Raw genomic sequence first — 19,181 nt, 5'->3', positions numbered from 1 at the left:
CATGTACATGCAGATAATTGGCTACGCAGTGACTGTAAATTACTATTTCAACCTGACAGCCATATATTAAGCTGGATCATTCTGAGCATGCCATAAATATATGTCAAAAACTGTTTTAATATAGCGCAGAGTAACCTGTCTGTTCAGACTTCAGTGACAAACAAATCTCCCAAAATATGCCTAATGCCTAATTGAAATCCTGACTTTTTATCTTTACGTATGTATAATCCACACAGCACATAGCCAATACATATAAACTTTACGAATGATAAGGGAATCAGTATGATTTATGAAGAAAGGGCCCCTGTGTCCCTTGTGCTATACCAAACATTACATGACAGATAGAAGAGGCAAAACAGCCATCAGAAATCTCTGCTAAACGTAGCTTCGATTGTACTGTTGTGACAATATATATTTGTCTCAGCAGTATTAAAGCTGTACGATGTTGTTCGTAAACAAATCGAGTCTAGACCAGACAATCCAGTGATTGTCACCATGCGATACGAAGACAGAGCATGTGTTTGTGAATCACTATGAAATAGTGATGATACCAGGTGTTCGCTAAAAGGTGAGCGTATCCTGCCGCACCTGTGGCACCCGTCATAAGGTTTACTAATTTGTTCACCTGAAATAATTCGGAAATGTATGGTATAAGTCAAAATAGGGAATTGCATCGGACATCACTTCGTCACTAATGGCCTTGAATGTAGTAGCCTTGATCGAACAATTACTGAGCAAGAGCGGTACGATCATAAGGTCTAAGATAACGTTCTAAGATAACGTTTCCTCTTGGGGATGCCGTGAATGACGTTTGGTTGACTGCAACCTACTTTGGTCGCAAGAGTGAGTGAGTAAGAGGGCTTAGTTTAAATCAGCACTAAGAAATATTCCAGCTGTATGGCGGCGGTCTGGACCAGACAATCTTGTCGCATTGTCGCAAGAGGTAACTAAATAAAACGAACGGTAATTTAGTTCATTATACACGATGATATCATAAGTACGTTAACCGATGGTCATGCTATCAACCATTAGGTTTTCTTGCTTAAAATCGATTAGTTAAAGGCCGGAGTCCGGAGTCTAAAAGCTCGAATATTGCTAATTGCGGGTATAAACAATAAAGAACCATAAAAGCTCTACGGAAATGTTTCGGAACATAATGTTATAAGGCGAAAAAAACTAAGGAATAGAGAACAGGATAACTCAGTAACAGAACAGAAAAGACTCTTAAAAGTAGCAATTAACGGTGAGTCACCGATGAGTTTACAGTAATTCTCTGATAACGAGGTACGACATGAGACCATGGAAAGACTTAACTTTAAACAAATCAGATGGATTGTATCTGGTCATGTGACAAGGGTGGAGAAGGCTCGAACACCTTAAAAAAGATGGGTTTGCACTAGAGAGTGGTGCGGGTTACAAAGTCAGCAGAACGTTCGCATCGCGATCGATCAGTTCCATATCTGGTGAAGAGCGTGCCCTATCCTGTCCTGATCACCTTGTAATGAAGAGCGGGATCGAGTAAACCTATACGAGTATAGAACCTAGTGTTGAGTTATTCCTTGTAATGCCAAAGTGCCAGTACATGAATGTAATGTTGTAGATAGGAGTCTCGGTCGTCAGACCTCTCACTCTAGACGTAGAAGCCCCGGACGGACCAAGCGAGTATGTAACCTGAGCTTATATCACCCGTGACAATGCGGAACGGCCATCTTTATAGGTAACTGGTAGTAGGGTTTACAAACACCCAAATCCCGGTTACGACAATAACTATACAAATTGTAATAATTATTGCGTATGTTACAGATGTGGGGATCGTACCATCCTAAGTGGTGAGAATGTGAGCACAGACTGAGATGTATATATGCATTAAATACAAACTTACATACATATCTATGAATATAGAACGTGTTTAAAATGAGGAGTCTACCACGCGCACGCGCACGCGCTCACGCACACACACACACACACAAACACGCATGCACTGTATCGCATGTTTCACTAACCGTGTCTTATTCTTTTCTAACATGTGTTATATTTGGGATTACACATTTTCAGTTAAGTACAGATTCTAGTACTTTTGTTGGTTTGAGTCCAATCCGAAATTCGAACCCACACCCTCAGAATCTGGCACCTGATTGCAAGCACGCAAGGTCAGCCGCCTAGCCCGCTCAGCCACCGCGGCTTCCACGTGCTGGCGATTAGGTGCCTGACCCTGATGTGTGGGTTCGAATCCCGGGCTCAACCCAACAAAATTACTAACAATCTGTACTTTGCTGAGAAAGTGTAATTCCAAATAAAACATGTGTTACATCTGACCACTGTCTAAATCGACAGTGTGTATTCATAGTATCTTCTGCAGAATCGTCTCCATTCCAAATTTTAACTGTTTAAGTTTCAAAGGAAGAGACAACATGTGGTGTGACTTTCTGTGTCCCGAATTCGTTGTATGCTCATAAACCCAGCATCATTCAGGAACCTTTTTCTGTCTATGTGGTCTGTCTATGTGATTTGTGTGTATGCTTTACTTTTATACACCGCTTTTATCAATATTCCAGCAATATAACGACGGGATGATGTGCACTCATTCGACAAGTTAATTGACGTGTAAAATAACATGGCTCATTTTATAACTATTGGTTTCAGTTGTCAATGTTCAGTGTGCGTAGTGAATGTAATTTATTGTGGTAATTGCTACAAGTGTGTACGTGTACAAACAGTCAACGTGATATTGTACACTGTACGCATCTCTAAAGGGATATATCCCAATACCTGTGTCATCACGGTTAACAAATAGCTGGCTGGGTGGTTTTACTGGAGCCACGATGAAAGCGAGTCATTGTACGTCTATTCTTTAAACGTTTGTCACGTATAAATAGTCAAAATATATAGTCAATAGTACGGTTCCGATTATATTGCTCTGGCCTATCCTGGAGCATACTCGATTATGTCGTCTTGATAATCCCGAGATTATTGTAGGTATGATGTGTATGGAAATAATCATGTTATGTAATATCTCCAATCTCTCTCTCTCTCTCTCTCTCTCTCTCTCTCTCTCTCTCTCTCTCTCTCTCTCTCTCTCTCTCTCTCTCTCTCTCTCTCTCTCTCTCTCTCTCTCTCTCTCTCTCTCTCTCTCTCTCTCTCTCCATGTAAGTGAAGGTATACTGAATTAACGTAAATAACCAAGACTTGCTCATTTACGATTAAATTAAAAGTTACACTGTTAGTGAAAACGATTTGCCTAAGCACTACATATACTGCTATACCTCTCTTCCTATTTCAAACAGCCGAGTCACGGCTTGAGTTGAGCACTTGTTTACAACACTGCAATCCAAGCATACGTTTTAAAAGATTCTATGTCGGTTCGACAGTAAATGTTTGATCAAACAAAATTAAATCTATTCAACGGAAAAAGCTTTCCACAAATGGAGAAATCGGGAGAACGATCTGGGACGGCTGGAGATGAATGTGAAACGTGTCGTCTGCTATGGAAGGTCACGCCAGGTTAAATCAATACTCCACTTCTCGACTCTAAACTGAAGAGTTCCATATCCGGAAAATATTCAACACTGAAACGACTAATAATCATCAATGAAGCAATAAACGGCGACAATTAATTTATATACTCACCTGCGGGGTTGAGTTGGTAGTATTCGTGGCGTCAGTATTGTACAACGTCAGTATTTACAGTCGGGTGATGAGATGATGTTACATAAACATGTCGAGATCGCGTCCTGGCTTGTAAATAGATGCCTGGTCAAAGTCCAATCTGTGCCCCGCTGTAGGTCGAGCTCGCTCCCTCGTACTTAGTAGGTTTTATACCGGCAATATTTTATCTCCGACTTAAAAATAGTCGAGGTGTCAAGACATTATCTCTTCAAAATAACGTGGATTTCCTCGTGACATTCGGAGTGACTCTGACAGACGAGTTTCGCTTCAACCTGATTAACCCAGCTTTCACAGGCTTCCATTAATGGCTGTTGCTCTACCCATCCATGCAAGTGTCATCATCGTTGTGTGACGCACATTTGTTATAGCACAAATTACAACCGTCTGGTTGACAGAAACATAAACACGGCAGTGAACTTGCTCCGACTCTGTGCACATGTGCTCAGCCACTATGACCTCTGACATTTGCATATTAATGATGAGGTCATCTATAAATAGACTTAGCCGAACGGAGAAAACGCATCGTACTTGTGTTTATCACTGAGTACCTTTCACAGAAAGAAGCGATGGTGAAAGGTTATTCACACTTATAGCAAGTCGAAATCTCAGTTGATATTGATTTTATGTATGTTCATGTTGCGTAGGTCACAGCAAACGTAAGTCAGTCTTCCCCACCTCTCTCTCTCTCTCTCTCTCTTTCTCTCTCTGATCCACATGATCCACATACTAGAAGTTGATGAATCAGTAATGAACCATACAGCTTTATGGCTACAACTCTATAAACAAGAAGTTGTTGTCCATAAAGATGTCTGCTTCCTTACTGGTTTCATGTTTATTGTTTATTTCTTTAATAGGCCAACGGCCAACATGACAAATACATCATACATACTTTCAAAAGCGCACTGCCAACATTTGCCTCCCCTCCCCCACCCCCCAACCCACTTGCAAAGACCTTTCGTGACAGAAGATAGCACTAGGAAGGAAATAAACATTCATGGATAATTCAGATTATAGTTTTGCTTTACCTGAAATATATGATAAACAAATTTGGCTAAGTTGAAGGTTAATACTTCAACTTTAGTTTGTAAACTTCATCATGTTTGGAGACTTGTATACGTCCAGAGGTAGGTAGCGACGTCTAAATGTCAAGTACTTAGGACAAACCATGATAACATGAGATTCATCCTCAATGTCATTTTTGCAAAAAGGACATAATCGGTTTTCTAAAGCTAGTTTTGGTCGAGCCCATCTTCCTTTCTCAATCATAAGTGAATGAGAAGATAATCGTAGTCGTGTCAAGGCTACCCTATAGTTTATAATATCAATTTGAGATAAATACTTTTCCATGGTAAGTGATGATTTGATAAGCAAATATGTTCTTGTTTCACTAAGTGAACTTAGATTATATGTCCACATTTGAGAATGTATATCAATAACCCTTTGTCTAAAAGCACTGATAAATACTGTACAATTTAGAGTCAATTTCTGTTGTAACCAGATAAAACCATATCCATAATGAAACAACAAATCTCTAATGAGAGTAACCCATGTCGTATATGTTGGATTCAGCCGAGCATTGTCGACTAGAGCCCTATATATAATGCTTATATATCGGTTTCCGTCACAGGTGATAATGACATGCTAAAGACCGTAAGCTAATCCCCTATTGTTCAAGGGATTATCACGCCTCAGTAAGTATAGCTAAAGCAATGGTGCCCGGAAAACCCCAAATATATAAGCCTATTGGTGTGTGTGTGTGCGTGTATGAAAGGAGAGGATGTACATAGTGTGTGTAGTGAGTGTGAGCGAGCGAGCGAGTGAGTAAGGTTTTACGCTGTTTTAAAAATATTCCATCAATATCACGGCGGAGGAAACCAGAAATGGGCTTCACAAATTATACCCGTGTGGGGAATCGAACCCGGTTCTTCGGCGTGACGCACGAGCGCTTTATCCAATAGGTTACCCCACCGCCCCCTCTATGTATGTATGTATGTATGTATGTATGTATGTATGTATGTATGTATGTATGTATGTATGTATGTATGTATGTATGTATGTATGTATGTGTGTGTGTGTGTGTGTGTGTGTGTGTGTGTGTGTGTGTGTGTGTGTGTATGTATGTGTGTATGTATGTATGTATGTGTGTATGTATGTATGTATGTATGTGTGTGTATGTATGTATGTATGTATGTATGTATGTATGTGTGTATGTATGTATGTATGTATGTATGTATGTATGTATGTGTGTGTATGTGTGTATGTATGTGCGTGCATGTATGTATGCATGCATGTATGTATGTATGTATGTATGTATGTATGTATGTATGTATGCATGTATGTATGTATGTATGTATGTATGTATGTATGTATGTGTGTGTATGTATGTATGTATGTATGTATGTATGTATGTATGTATGTGTGTATGTATGTATGTATGTATGTATGTATGTATGTATGTATGTATGTATGTATGTATGTATGTATGTATGTATGCATGTATGTATGTTTGTGTGTATGTATGTATGTATGTATGTATGTACGTGTATGTATGTATGCATGTATGTATGTATGTATGTATGTATGCATGCATGCATGCGTGCGTGCGTGTATGTGTGTGTGTATGTATGTATGTATGTATGTATGTATGTATGTATGTGTGTGCATGGATGGATGTATGCATGTGTTTGTGCGTGTGTGTGTGTGTGTGTGTGTTCCACTGTAGGTATGAGAACTAAACTGTGTATATGTGTATGGTATGTAGTGTTCTGGCATATATGAATGAACATTTGAGTGTATCTGTACATGTAATGGGAGCGATCATTTTGCCTATTATCGCATATTATATTTGTAACATGGTGTCATTTCGGCCTTCTGAGGTCTGCTGTTTGTATTTTATATATGTACTAAATGTTTTATACCTTGTAACACATGACACTGTAATATACTATATAATTATTATTCATTGTTATTATTATATGTGTGTTGCAACATCTTGCCATCGTTTACCTATAGAAGTAGGTGGGTGGCAAACAATAATTCCACTTGGAGAAAGAATGTGTAACCTCTGCGACACGTGTGATGTTGGCGATGAATTTCATTAACCTTTCTGTGCCCTTTCTTCAAACATTTTCGGAAAACATGTATCCCACACCATGTTAAAAATCCCAATGTGTTAAAACTTAACGAATTGTTCAACTGTAAACATAATTATAAGTGTTTTAAAAAAACAGTGCATATTTGGTAATACCATCATGAAAATTGTATAATCTTCCATGTAAACCATCCCGCCATCCTATTTACACTTCACTGTATATCTGTACCTGGTATGCCGAGTATACTGGCCTGAGTGTAATAAAAGTTCTGCTCTGCTCTGTAGTGGTGAGTCATATCCATATGTTAAAAAAATCCATTTGTTTTACTCTAATGACTTCCAGATCGAGAGTTTTACAGGTGTTATCATGCTAATAGCTGTTATTATTTCTAATACATAAAGGATTTTTTCCCGTTTTTACGCGTCACCGATATTCTTTCTTGGAGATATTTACATAGTGATTTTGTTCTATTTTACGGAGGTACAATATACCAAATTTTACTTACATACAGTATACAAACTTCATTTAAAGTGTGGTCAGTTTCACCACAAAAATACATCTTTGAATAAAAGTTAATCAATTTAATTCTACACACGGACATTTACATTACCAAACATACCATACAATTTTATATTTGTTATCAAATTCTTAATTCTCCTGCTCCAATTTCAAAATTAATTTGGAAAGGTAATAATACATGCATGTACACATAATATGAGGCTTCGCAATCATATATATTAACTTGGCCATCCATATGCAAATATATGGCAATATTTTCTGCGTTGAATTCCCAACACATTGCGCGTATATGGAGGCAATAAATGCGTGCAGGGATGCCATTCATTTTCACTAAGCTGACAGAATATATTAATATCATTTTTAGAGACGATACTCAAATGTATATCCATTAAATTGACACAAACCTTCCTGTTGGCCTCAGCAAATATACTCACCAACATTGAAAACGCACCACTTATAAAAGTTCAGATTACTAAAAGCACGTGAAAGGAATGGATAATTTTTGAGTGGATAATAACAGACTGACGACTAACAAAAACAACAACACAAAGAAAGGACGCTCATTCATTTAATTGTTCCACAGTCAGAAAGGATCAAACACACGTGGGGTCAAATCGAAAAGTCAGTATCGCGTGTGACCGCCATTTGCATTGACACATGCAGTGCAACGTCTCCTTATTGAGTCAATAAGCGTCCGAATAGAGTTCTGGAGGATGGCATTCCACTTCTGCATTTGTGCAGCCTCAAGTTCCCGGATGTCTCGCATCTTTTGTTGCCGCGAAAGACTTTGACCAATTTCGTCCCACAAGTGCTCACTGGGGATACATCTGGTGACAGTGCTGACCAATGAATTACCTGGATGTGTTGCTGGGTCAGATACTGCATGGAGAGTCTAGCTGTGTGTGTCCGTGCGTTGTCCTGTTGGAAAGTATGGACATCTTGGTGGTGACTGAAGAATGATACGACGTAATTCTGAAGAATCTGGTCACGGTAGTAAAGGGCATTAACTCTCCCTTGACACACATGAAGGCAGTCCTGTGATTGTAACTTATTTCACCCCAGACTATGAAACTCCCACCACTCCAACGGTCTGTCTGAACCACACACTCATCAGCATAACGTTCACCACGTCTACGCCAAACACGTAATCGGCCGTCAGCATTACGTAGATGAAGACGTGACCCGCCTGTGACTACCACACCATGCCATTGTTGTAACCTTTACTGACCACGCCTGTTAGCCCATTGTATACGCTCATTACGGTGTCTGTCAGTCAGAATTGGTCCTAAGTAAGGACGTTGAGCATGGAGCCCTGTAGCGTGTAGACGGCGTCGCATGGTGTCAGCACTGATGACCCCACGTCGACGTTGAACTGGTGCACCAGTCCTGGCAGTCGGCAGTGTTCGATCACGGATATGGTTAAGGTCAATATGGCGATCCTGACGGGGCGTCGTGACACGTTGTTGCCAAGGTCGTGGAAGGTCACGGCTGCTGCCTGTCTGCTGATGTCGTCTATGAAGCCTAACGACGGTTGAGTGGCCAAGTCCAAGTTGTGGAGCAATATCCCTGCTGCTGGTGCCAACCTGAATCATGCCTAGTGCACGTTCTTTTTCGACAGGTGTTAACCTCTGCATCTCTGTCCTCGTTTCACAATCGTTAGTGAAGCAATGAGAATCGTTTCTCTTACACCTGCTTTTAATGTCACAGTCAGCATGATTTCAGAATAAAATTCGCGCTTTTTTATTGGCGTGGCTGCATGTTGATGCGTTTTGGAATTTAGAGTCATACTGTGACAGGAATTTATTTCTAAAGCATTTTTTCAACTTGACATGCCCTTCGACTTCAGGTTAGTCATATTCATTGATCATTGTCATGCTGAAATCCATCTTGATGAAAATATGGACAATTTTAGACTGGTGCGTTTTCAATGTTGGTGAGTATATATTTCTCGCACAGTTCTAAGTTTAATTTCTTTTAATTTGCTGCAGCTGACTGATGATGATTGGACCAGTTGTCCGACTTCCATTTTTGTGGAAGCAGCGATGGCTAAGTGGGTTAGACCGCTGACTGGTATCCTCCCAAAACGCAGACCTCCCAAAACGCAGACCCGTTAAAACAACACTTGTTATGGTTGGTTGCATCCATGATTAGTAGGCTGTACCCTTGATTAAGAAAAATAGTATCATCCACGTAACGAGTTTTGACAATCTAGCAAGTGATCCCTTATGTCGTCAATATTTATTTAATTAATAATATGTAAAGGTTGTAAGAAAATATTCATCTGGGCGATCTGATAAGAATAATATTTTACCACAAACATGGCATATATATTTCAAAGATTTATCAAATCCTGTATGACGTGATGACTGTGACCAGGAGTGAGATGCTTATATTGGAAACTATATTCCTGAACATAGCTATTAACATTATACTGATTGTGTTAATGATGAACTGTCTCATGATATAACAATAGCAGATGTTATATCTGCAATAGACGATACTAAACTGAATAAGTCTCCAGGAGACGACGGTATTCCAACAGAAGTTTTACAGAAAATTAAGGATATGATTGCACCCTACCTAGGTTTATTGTTTTCACAAATATTATGTAAAGGTCATTTCCTAGCTGCATGGACAACTGCTATTATAATATCTATATATGTATGTATCAGTATGTAGCATGTTGTACATGGAAAGACAAGATCCTTGACTTGTGTTATGGTAACATCAAGAGCGCCTACAAATCATATGGTAAACCACCCCTAGGAGCTTCGGACCATACTTTTGTGTATTTTGCTGCCCACATATCGTCAAAAGTTAAAAACAAAGAAGGCTATTGTTAAGACTGTCAAATCATGGAACAAAGAATCTATTGAAACCCTACAAGGATGTTTTGCGTGTACGGATTGGGACATGTTCTATGATGCAGAACAAACATTAGAAGGAATGTGTGACGTCATTACTGATTATATAAATCTTTGTGTCAACAACATAATACCAGAAAAAGAAATCAGAATTTTCCCAAACAACAAGCCCTGGATCACAAAAGAAATGAAATCTTTCTTAAACGAAAATAAACGAGCGTACATGAAGAAAGATAGAATAAAACTCAAATGCATACAGAAGGACATCAATCTTAAAGCTCGTGAGTGTAAACTAGCGTACAAAGAGAAAGTTGGGAGACAGTTTCAGCAAAGCAATCTGCAACAAGCCTGGCAAGGCGTGAACACGATGATTGGCAAGAGCAGGCGACGACAGACAACCAACGCCGGGGACAATAAGACCTTTGCTGAGGACCTCAACACTGTCTGCAGCCGCTTTGATTGTCACGATTTTACCAATGAGAGAGCTCAAGTTAGTGAAGCCGTACAAGATAGTGAAAGTCGTATTCATATATCAGAAGCTGACGTCATTCAAAGCTTCTCCAGAATTAACATCAGAAAAGCAAAAGGACCTGACAACCTTGACGGCATTGTGTTGAAGGAGTGCAGACTTCAACTGTGTACAGTTTTCACTAGATTGTTTCAATTCTCAGTGAATACAAATGTTATTCCTTCTGTCTGGAAAACATCAGAAATTGTACCAGTTCCTGAAAAGACACAACCTAAAGAACTCAACGACTATAGGCCAGTTGCTCTCACTCACATCTATAGCAATGAAGTCGCTGGAACGCATCTTGTTGAGACATCTCCGACAGACGTCGCCGACACACTGGACCCGCTTCAGTTCGCCTACAGGTCGAGGAGAGGAGTTGTTGATGCCACACTGTCACTCCTTAATACTGTCTATAAACATCTAGAGACACCTAAGTCATACATCAGGATCCTCTTCGTTGACTTTTTATCTGCGTTCAACACCATCCAGCCACATATCATGATACAGAAACTGTTAGACATGGGCGTTAACTCATACCTCATCAAGAGGATCGAAAACTTTCTTGTAGACAGACAGCAGTACGTCAAAGTTAACGGGGCTGTATGGAGTAAACGGACTACCAGCACTGGTGCACCACAAGGCTGTGTAATATCTCCTGTTCTTTTCACCCTCTACACTAATGATTGTGCAAGCTCGAATTCAACCTGTTCAACTGTAAAGTTCGCAGATGATGCAGCAATTGTCGGCAAACTGAACGACACTGATTCTCAAGACCTGTATAAAGAGGACATTAATCATTTCACGACTTGGTGTGCAGAAAACCACTTACTCTTAGATGTCACAAAAACAAAGGAACTGATAACTGACTTTCGGAGTAAGCCCACAGAAATGCTTCCAGCGATAATCAACGGTGAATGTGTTGAGACATTGTCGGAGTATAAGTATCTGGGAACCTTCATTGACTCTAAGCTGAACTGGAACTCCAACACTGAAGCCCTATACAAAAAGTGTCAACAACGTCTTCATCTCATGCGTAAACTGAGATCGTTTAATGTTAACCCATCTGTGATGTCATCTTTTTATGCAGCATTTATTCAGAGTATTTTAACATTTTCCTTCCATTGTTGGTACGGGTCTCTCTCAGTTAATCTCAAATCTAAAATAGACAAAATTGTTAACACTGCAAGTAAAATCGCTGGAGTCAGATTTGAATGTTTATCATCAATATATGAGCGGCAAATCGTGAATCAAGCTGTCAAAATTATATCTGACCGTACTCACTACTTAAATTCGGAATACAACCTCCTCCCGTCAGGCCGCCGCTACAAAGTTCCAATTGTGAAAACTAAGAGAGCCCGTACATCCTTTATTCCAAGTACCATATCTCTCTTAAACAAATGTGAAGATACCTAAATCAATGAATTTATGTAAATATGTTTTGTATCTCTCTGGTGTGTCAGTAGCTCTGCTAATGTAACACAAATTGCTGAAAAGGCATTAAAGTATTATTTTATTCTATTCTATTCTATGGAAAGGAAAGTAATAATGAAACTAGTAACTATAGGGGAAGATCGTTATTGAACACTTTGTGTAAGTTATCCTTAATCTATTCTTCAAAAGCATATAACTCGAAGAAAAGGCACATTTTACTGTGCTTTCGTGGATTTCAAGAAAGTGTTCGATATGGTTAACCGAATTATATTACTTTATCTTCTTTTAAGAAATGGAAAAAAATATTTTGATTGTTCCACTGGTGTTAGACAAAGATGTTCACTTAGTCCCTTGCTGTTCCCCATATTTATCAAAGTGTGGACCAGGCCATTCATTAACTAGGGGTGACCAGCATGGCCCAATTAATTAGTGTGCTATTTTTATCTGCATTTTGGAAGGTCTGCGTTTTGGGAGGTCTGCGTTATGAGAGTAAACCTGCTGACTTCGTGTTCCTTGACGTCACAGTCGTCAACGGTAGGCCGTAACGGATGACCAGCTTATTACCATGAAAATAACATCCGAAATGAACATGGACACATTTGTTTGTCAAAAGACTAACTGGAATTGATTGGTCAATAATGCTTAGAGACATTTTCTTGAAGGATATTGACAGATGATGTCTCGGTGACGTCAATGGTAAACAACAATACGATGACACTTTGTCTTTCATATATGATTCTTACAAGCAGTGTTTTGTCTGTTTTTGTCTTATAATATGATTAAATGATGAACATGATATCCCATTCAAATGCAGAGATTTGGATCCATGAATCGTTTGACTGATTGACACCAAACGTTTTGTTTGTTTTACGCACACTCAGCAATATCCCAACTCTATGACGGCGGTCTGTCTAGAGCAGACAATCAAGTGACTGACATCATGAACATCGGTCTACGCAGATGAAATCCGATGATATGCATCACACAAGTCATCAAACCTGACCACCCGATGGGTCGCTGAAGACCAATCTTTACCCGGCCGGATGTTAACGATTAATTTATTGATTGATTGTTGTTTAACGCCGCACACTGCATTGTTCCAGCTATGTGACAGCGGCCTGTCATAATAATCGAGTGATCATCATCATCATCATCATCGATCTACGTCATTGGGAGCCGATGACAAGTGTCAACCAAGTCAGCGAGCCTGATCAACCGATCCTGTTAGTCGACTCTTACGACAAGCATGGGTTGCTGAAGACCAATTCTAACCCGGATCTTCACAGGTGGATCTTTACGAGTGTAATTAAAAAGTAGTGTGTATGTGTGCAAATACTTTATTATTAACTATAGGTATTCTGTATTACTATTTGTTTCAGAGAAGCTGTAAGGTTTATCATCGGTAGTGTGAAAGTATCACTGTCACAATGCGAGATAAAACAAAGGTGGTGTTGAAATAAATATAATTTATTTCAAAACAAAATGAAATGGAAAATCAAGAAAAGTTCAAATATTCAGCTTGCACAACCCTTCCTCACCTCAAATACATTCATCCAAACATCTCAGTCATATATCACTCAAATACACCTTCAGTACATCACTCAAATACACACTCAGTACTCCATTACACCAGCGGTACCCAATACACTCATACTCCTATACACAATACACAAATCAAATATAGGCATACAAATGAAACATTTACAAAAATGTAATATTCCAGTCCATATCTAATTGACGATCGGCTCCTATACAGGAGGTTGCACAGATTAATGGTATGTACAGTTCACGTCCTCACGAACACGGTCACACCCTGTCTGACGATACCCTGAGGCTACCCTGCCCTCCATACTTGTCACTGGACAACGTCCGGTCACAACACTGGTGAGAGGCACTGGTGAGAGGCATCGCTTAGCTGGTCAGCATACTTGGAGTTGACCCGCCACACTCAACCGGCAATACCTTGAGGCTACCCTGCCCTCCATACTTGGCACTGGACAACGTCCGGTCACAACACTGGTGAGAGGCATCACTTCGCTGGTCAGCATACTTGGTGTTGACCCGCCACACTCAACTAGCCAGCACACAGGCCGTCAAGCCAATACGGCCCCGACACTACACAAAGACAAAGTACTTGTTACACACACTTGTTTACGTCTTGAGCGTCACATACTCAATGTACACTAATCATTCAATTCACAATTCGAATGATTATACACACTTACTACTCGAGTGTAATATACTCAATACACAATCATTCAACACAATACAGAGTATTAAATACTCAGAATGATAATACACAGAGCAATGTCAGCATAATTACACTTAGAATAACATACACGTGTTATTCAACACAGACAAGTGATTATGCCTATACATACTCACTACAGTGACCAACAATTGCCATGTTTACATTTCGCCTGAGTGATGTTTAAATATCAACCTATGACCGACACTGTGCTATTCAATTCAACATTATGGACATAAAAATACAATCTAACACTTTCCATAATTAAATGCAAAATTTACTCACGCCATGATAATTTTCCTGGCTCAGCTTTCACACCGTCGCTCCGCTCTATCATATCACGACTGCACCCGTCACATCAAACCGTCCACTTTTATGGCTAAGTCGCAGAAACTGCCTGCTTTTCACGTGCAATATCACTTCGCACACAGCCCAACTGCACGTACACTCACTCAACCGACACATACAGTTCAACCACACTATAAGAAACATCCAACGTATATACAGCTCAACCACATGTGATCTTGACAATCACTTTGTTTTGACTAAGTGTCAGATCTTCTCATCGGCGACGCCTACATCAGATGTTTCATAACATTACTGGAATATTGCTAAAGCGGCCTAAAACTGAGCACTCACAATAGTGTGTTATTTATCAATATTTTGGGAGAGGTGGGGTAGCCGAGTAGTTAAGGCGTTCGCTCGACACGCTGAAGACCCGGGTTCGATTCCCCACAAAAATGTGTGAAGCCTATTTCTGGTATTCCCTGACGTGGTATTGTTGGAATATTGTTAAAAGCGGCGTAGAACTCACTCACTCACTTTTTCAATATGATTAATATAATCGTGTACATGTAGTCCAAACTCATGGCTGCTGAAATGCTGATTTAAATGACTGGGGTGGTTCTAAATGATGGTCATTGTGGATGGATATGGTGGATGGGGAGGGAAATCTAGAGAGGGAATTGGGATGGATACGGAGTGAGGACGAAAAAGGAGACATCGAGAGATGTAGGTGGCAATGGGGAATTGGGATTTGGATGTAGATAGGGGATGGAATGGGAATGTGGATTTGGGTGTAGATGGGGAAAGGGTGGGAATGTGGATTTGGATGTAGATGTGGCTGTAGATGGGGACATGGGTTAGGATGTGGATTTGGATGTAGATTTGGATTACATCGGACATATGGTTGGGAATGTGGATTTGAATGTAGATGGGGGATAGAGGTGGGGATATGGATTTGGACGTAGTTGGAGCATAAGAATGTGGATGTAGATTTGGATTTAGATTTGAATTGAGATGTGGATTAGATTGGAAAGGGCGATGAGCCTGGATGTGTGTTGGAATTGGAACCTGGGGAAGAAATGTGTATGTTTAAACGGGACGAGTACATATATTGCGGATAGGGATGATGATGGTTGGTGCGTTCGTGGGTGTAGACGGCAACGGGGCAAAGCCATGGATGGTTTCCATGGATTAGGGAATGTCACTGTTTGAAACTAGGGATGAAGATCGGGATGCGGATAAAGGACATGTATTAGGGAAGGGAATGGGAAAAGTCTTGGAGGTTGTGTAAGTGAATGATGGAGATTTATTTGGATGTGGATGAGAATAATGGGACATGGGAATGGGAATGGAAAGGTTGGGTTTGGAGATTGTGGGCGTGGCTCTGGAATGTGGATGGTGATGGTGAATGGGGAAAGAAAGGGAGATTGAGACGGGGGTGGGGACTTTGTTGGGTAAGGTAGAAGTGGAAGTAGATTTCGATGTGAATTTGGTGGATGTGGGTTTGGATATGGATAAGGAAAATAAAATGAGATGTGAACGAGCGACAGGGATTCAAAAAATGACAGTTTGGGTGGGTCGTTGATGAAAATAAGGTGTGGGACTTGTGGAAGGGATATGGGATGTGAATTCGACTGGGTAATGCTGTTAGCCACGAGGGTTTTCTGTCGAAGGGAGGTAACTCTAACTACCGATAGCGTTGAAGGTGCCGTTTGTCAGTGAGTTGCAGAGATTCTAATGTTAATAAGTAACAGATAAGTAATAACAAATGATTGGTACATGCTGCCAGGATATCTAGGACGTAACGTGGATGTCAGTGGGGATTCTGAATCTTGAATAAACAAGTACGTGGTGTATTAAGCTACATGTTTTCAATGTATATATATATGGTGTAATTGGATATGGAATCAAGATGTGCTCATAGACCTGTCCGGGGACAGTGAAGTAAGCGAGGATTGCGGATGGATATTGATTGAAAGGTGGGCATGTGGAATATGGATGCCAGTATGGAGGGTGTGGGTAAGGTGGTGCCGGATGGTGGAAGGAAGGAGATATGATGTGGATAGAAGAAATTGGTGGGAATGCGCATGGAAATGGGGATGTGGATAGTGAAATGGGATGGGAAAGGGACGGGAAAAGGACGGGATGGGATGATGATAGAGATGGTAGGTGGGACCGTGGCGGGTGGGAGTATGGGGTACGTTGGGGATTGAGATGATGGATGGAAAGAAGGTGGGTTTGTGGGTTTGGGACTGAGATGTTTAGGAACGGGATATCCTGTTAGGAATTGGGTATCCGAATAGGAATGGAATATCCGGATAGCAATGGCATGGGGTTGGAATTGTTGGATGTAGATAGTAATGTAGAATGAGAATGAATATAGAGATGTGCATTGGCAAGTGGTATTGGAATAGGGATGCAATGGGGATGCGGGATGGTGTTTGAGATTTACGATGGGGATCTTATGAGGACGGAGTTTTTGATAAAGAATAAGTTATACACATAGTGATAAATGCATTGTGTCAAACCATTCTAAGAATACAATTAAAGTGTTTTCAACCCATCCGTTTTTACGGCAATTATACCTTTATATTCTTTGTGATTTGCGATATTTTCGGAAAACCGGGGACACTGACGTTCCCAACTCTATCGCCCACACTGACTGCTCATTGAGCTTCTGTTTCAGAAACATTTTAAGCGAGTGCTTACCCAAGTTGCATCAGACGTTGTGCGCTCCTAAAGGCGCACACATTTTGTTTTCAGCCTACACGTGCATCACACGCTAACCATGTGAGATATAAAATTGCATTTTGATTTGTGTTTTGTTCAGATGCACGGGCAGTGTTGTGAATGGAAAACACAACAATAGCTTCGCTAACACCATCAGTTCCCTAAATGTCTTTTAGGTCATGAGCCAGACAATTTTTCGGTACCACTCAGAGGGACCAAACACTTTTATGTTTTTTTAAAGTTGTTATGGTCTCTACATATAAAACATGAATGATGGCCATGTCGGTCTGGTAGCTCAAACTCAGAACGAGGGTAAATCCAAGATGGCCGCCACACACCTTACACACACACACACACACACACACACCCCAAAAAAAAATAAACTAAAAAATTCAAAAAATGTCAATTCCAAGCACTTATCGTGAGTAAAGTTCAAGAAATAGGTTGGAATTGCAAAAAGGGATGTAGAATAGTGCTAACATGATTAATAAGATTTAATTAACATGAAGTTGTGTTATTTGATACCTTTAAATCATATCATTTCCGGATTTTGTAAGAGTCAAAGTTCAAAGAGCTTTTTTCGAAAACTCATCATTTTATTTACTCTGAAGACAGCTCTTTAATTTCAAAGAGTGAAAGCAAAATTGGTTAGTGATAGTCACTGTTCTGCATCATGAACATCAGCTGCATCATCAGTGTCACTCTTCGGCATGTCATGGTCCTCGCATACCATGTTGTCACAAGTCTGGTTCCAACATGTCACAGTGCATTTCAGTCCATTGGTAAGGCACTGCCAACTTGGCAGTTTACAGACTGTTGTGCACTTGCAAGACTTACAATATTGACTCTTACAAAATCCGGAAAACGATATGATTTAAAGGTATCAAATAACACAACTTGATATTAAATAAAAAAAAATAATCATTTTGGCATTATTTTACCTCCCTTTTTTCATTTCAAACCCATTTGTTAAACTTTACTCACGATTAGTGCTGGTGCTTGACATTTTTTGAAAGTTTTGGAGTTTTTTGGCGGCCATCTTGGATTTGAGCTACCAAACTGGCATGGCCATCATACATTTTGATATGTAGAGACATAAAGGAATATAAAAAAACACTAAAACTTTTGGTCCCTCTGAGTGGTACCAATTTGTCAATTTTTAGCTCCTGGCTCCTGGCCTATTTGGTTCTTTATCTGTAACTCACCAAACCCGTGAAGATCTGGGTTAGAATTGGTCTTCAGCAACCCATGCTTGTCGTAGGAGGCGACTAACGGAATCGGCTTGTCAGGCACGCTGACTTGTTTGACACATGTCATCATATCCCAATTGCTTAGATCGATGCTCATGCTGTTGATCACTGGGTTGTCTGGTACAGACTCGATTATTTACAGACCGCCGCCATATAGCTGGAATACTGCTGAGTGCGGCGTCAAACAACACACCACCACTGTAACTCACCAGCAGCAAGTGACGAATGTCGTTACCACTTCCAATGTCAAAATGTTGATTAGCATGGAATGTCTACACATGTTCCAATCCACGTTTTTGTATCTCGTGAAACACAACTGATCAGAACAGAAACTATGAAAGTCTCCCACTTTAACTCGTATCCCACTCCTAGGAATGTGTCTACATCTCCAACATATCATGAATATACTATGTACAACATCTGTTTGTCGCCGCACATCATATTACATGAATACAGAAAGTGTGTCCAATCTGAACACATGCATTTGACATAATTTCCTTACTTTACAAATGTGAAATGCGTCAAAATGATAATGTACAAAGATAATAACATGTAGTAGCTATATAGCGGGCGTACGAATACAGG

At 40.1% G+C, this 19,181-nt stretch overlaps 1 protein-coding gene and 1 long non-coding RNA gene across 2 annotated transcripts in view; both read right to left on the bottom strand.

Moving 5' to 3' along the window:
- Nucleotides 1-4,109, bottom strand: part of LOC124265409 (sodium- and chloride-dependent glycine transporter 1-like) — a 47,006-nt gene extending 42,897 nt beyond the window's left edge. Inside the window, exon 1 of the mRNA XM_046700180.1 lies at nucleotides 3,628-4,109. The gene's annotated coding sequence lies outside the window, so the exon portion shown is untranslated. The remainder of the gene's footprint in view (nucleotides 1-3,627) is intronic.
- A 10,026-nt stretch (nucleotides 4,110-14,135) lies between these two features.
- On the bottom strand, nucleotides 14,136-14,856 carry LOC124265408. Its single transcript, XR_006895447.1, has 2 exons — nucleotides 14,617-14,856; nucleotides 14,136-14,198 (listed from the first exon to the last, which is right to left on the bottom strand). It is a non-coding gene; the product is annotated as an uncharacterized LOC124265408 (long non-coding RNA).
- Between the last annotated feature and the right edge of the window lie 4,325 nt (nucleotides 14,857-19,181).

Source organism: Haliotis rubra, unplaced genomic scaffold (genome assembly GCF_003918875.1).
Source record: "Haliotis rubra isolate DU_JTF1 unplaced genomic scaffold, ASM391887v1 Scf978, whole genome shotgun sequence".
NCBI lineage: Eukaryota > Metazoa > Mollusca > Gastropoda > Lepetellida > Haliotidae > Haliotis > Haliotis rubra.
Note: the sequence above shows the minus strand (reverse complement) of the source record. Positions and strands in the feature narration are given on the sequence as shown.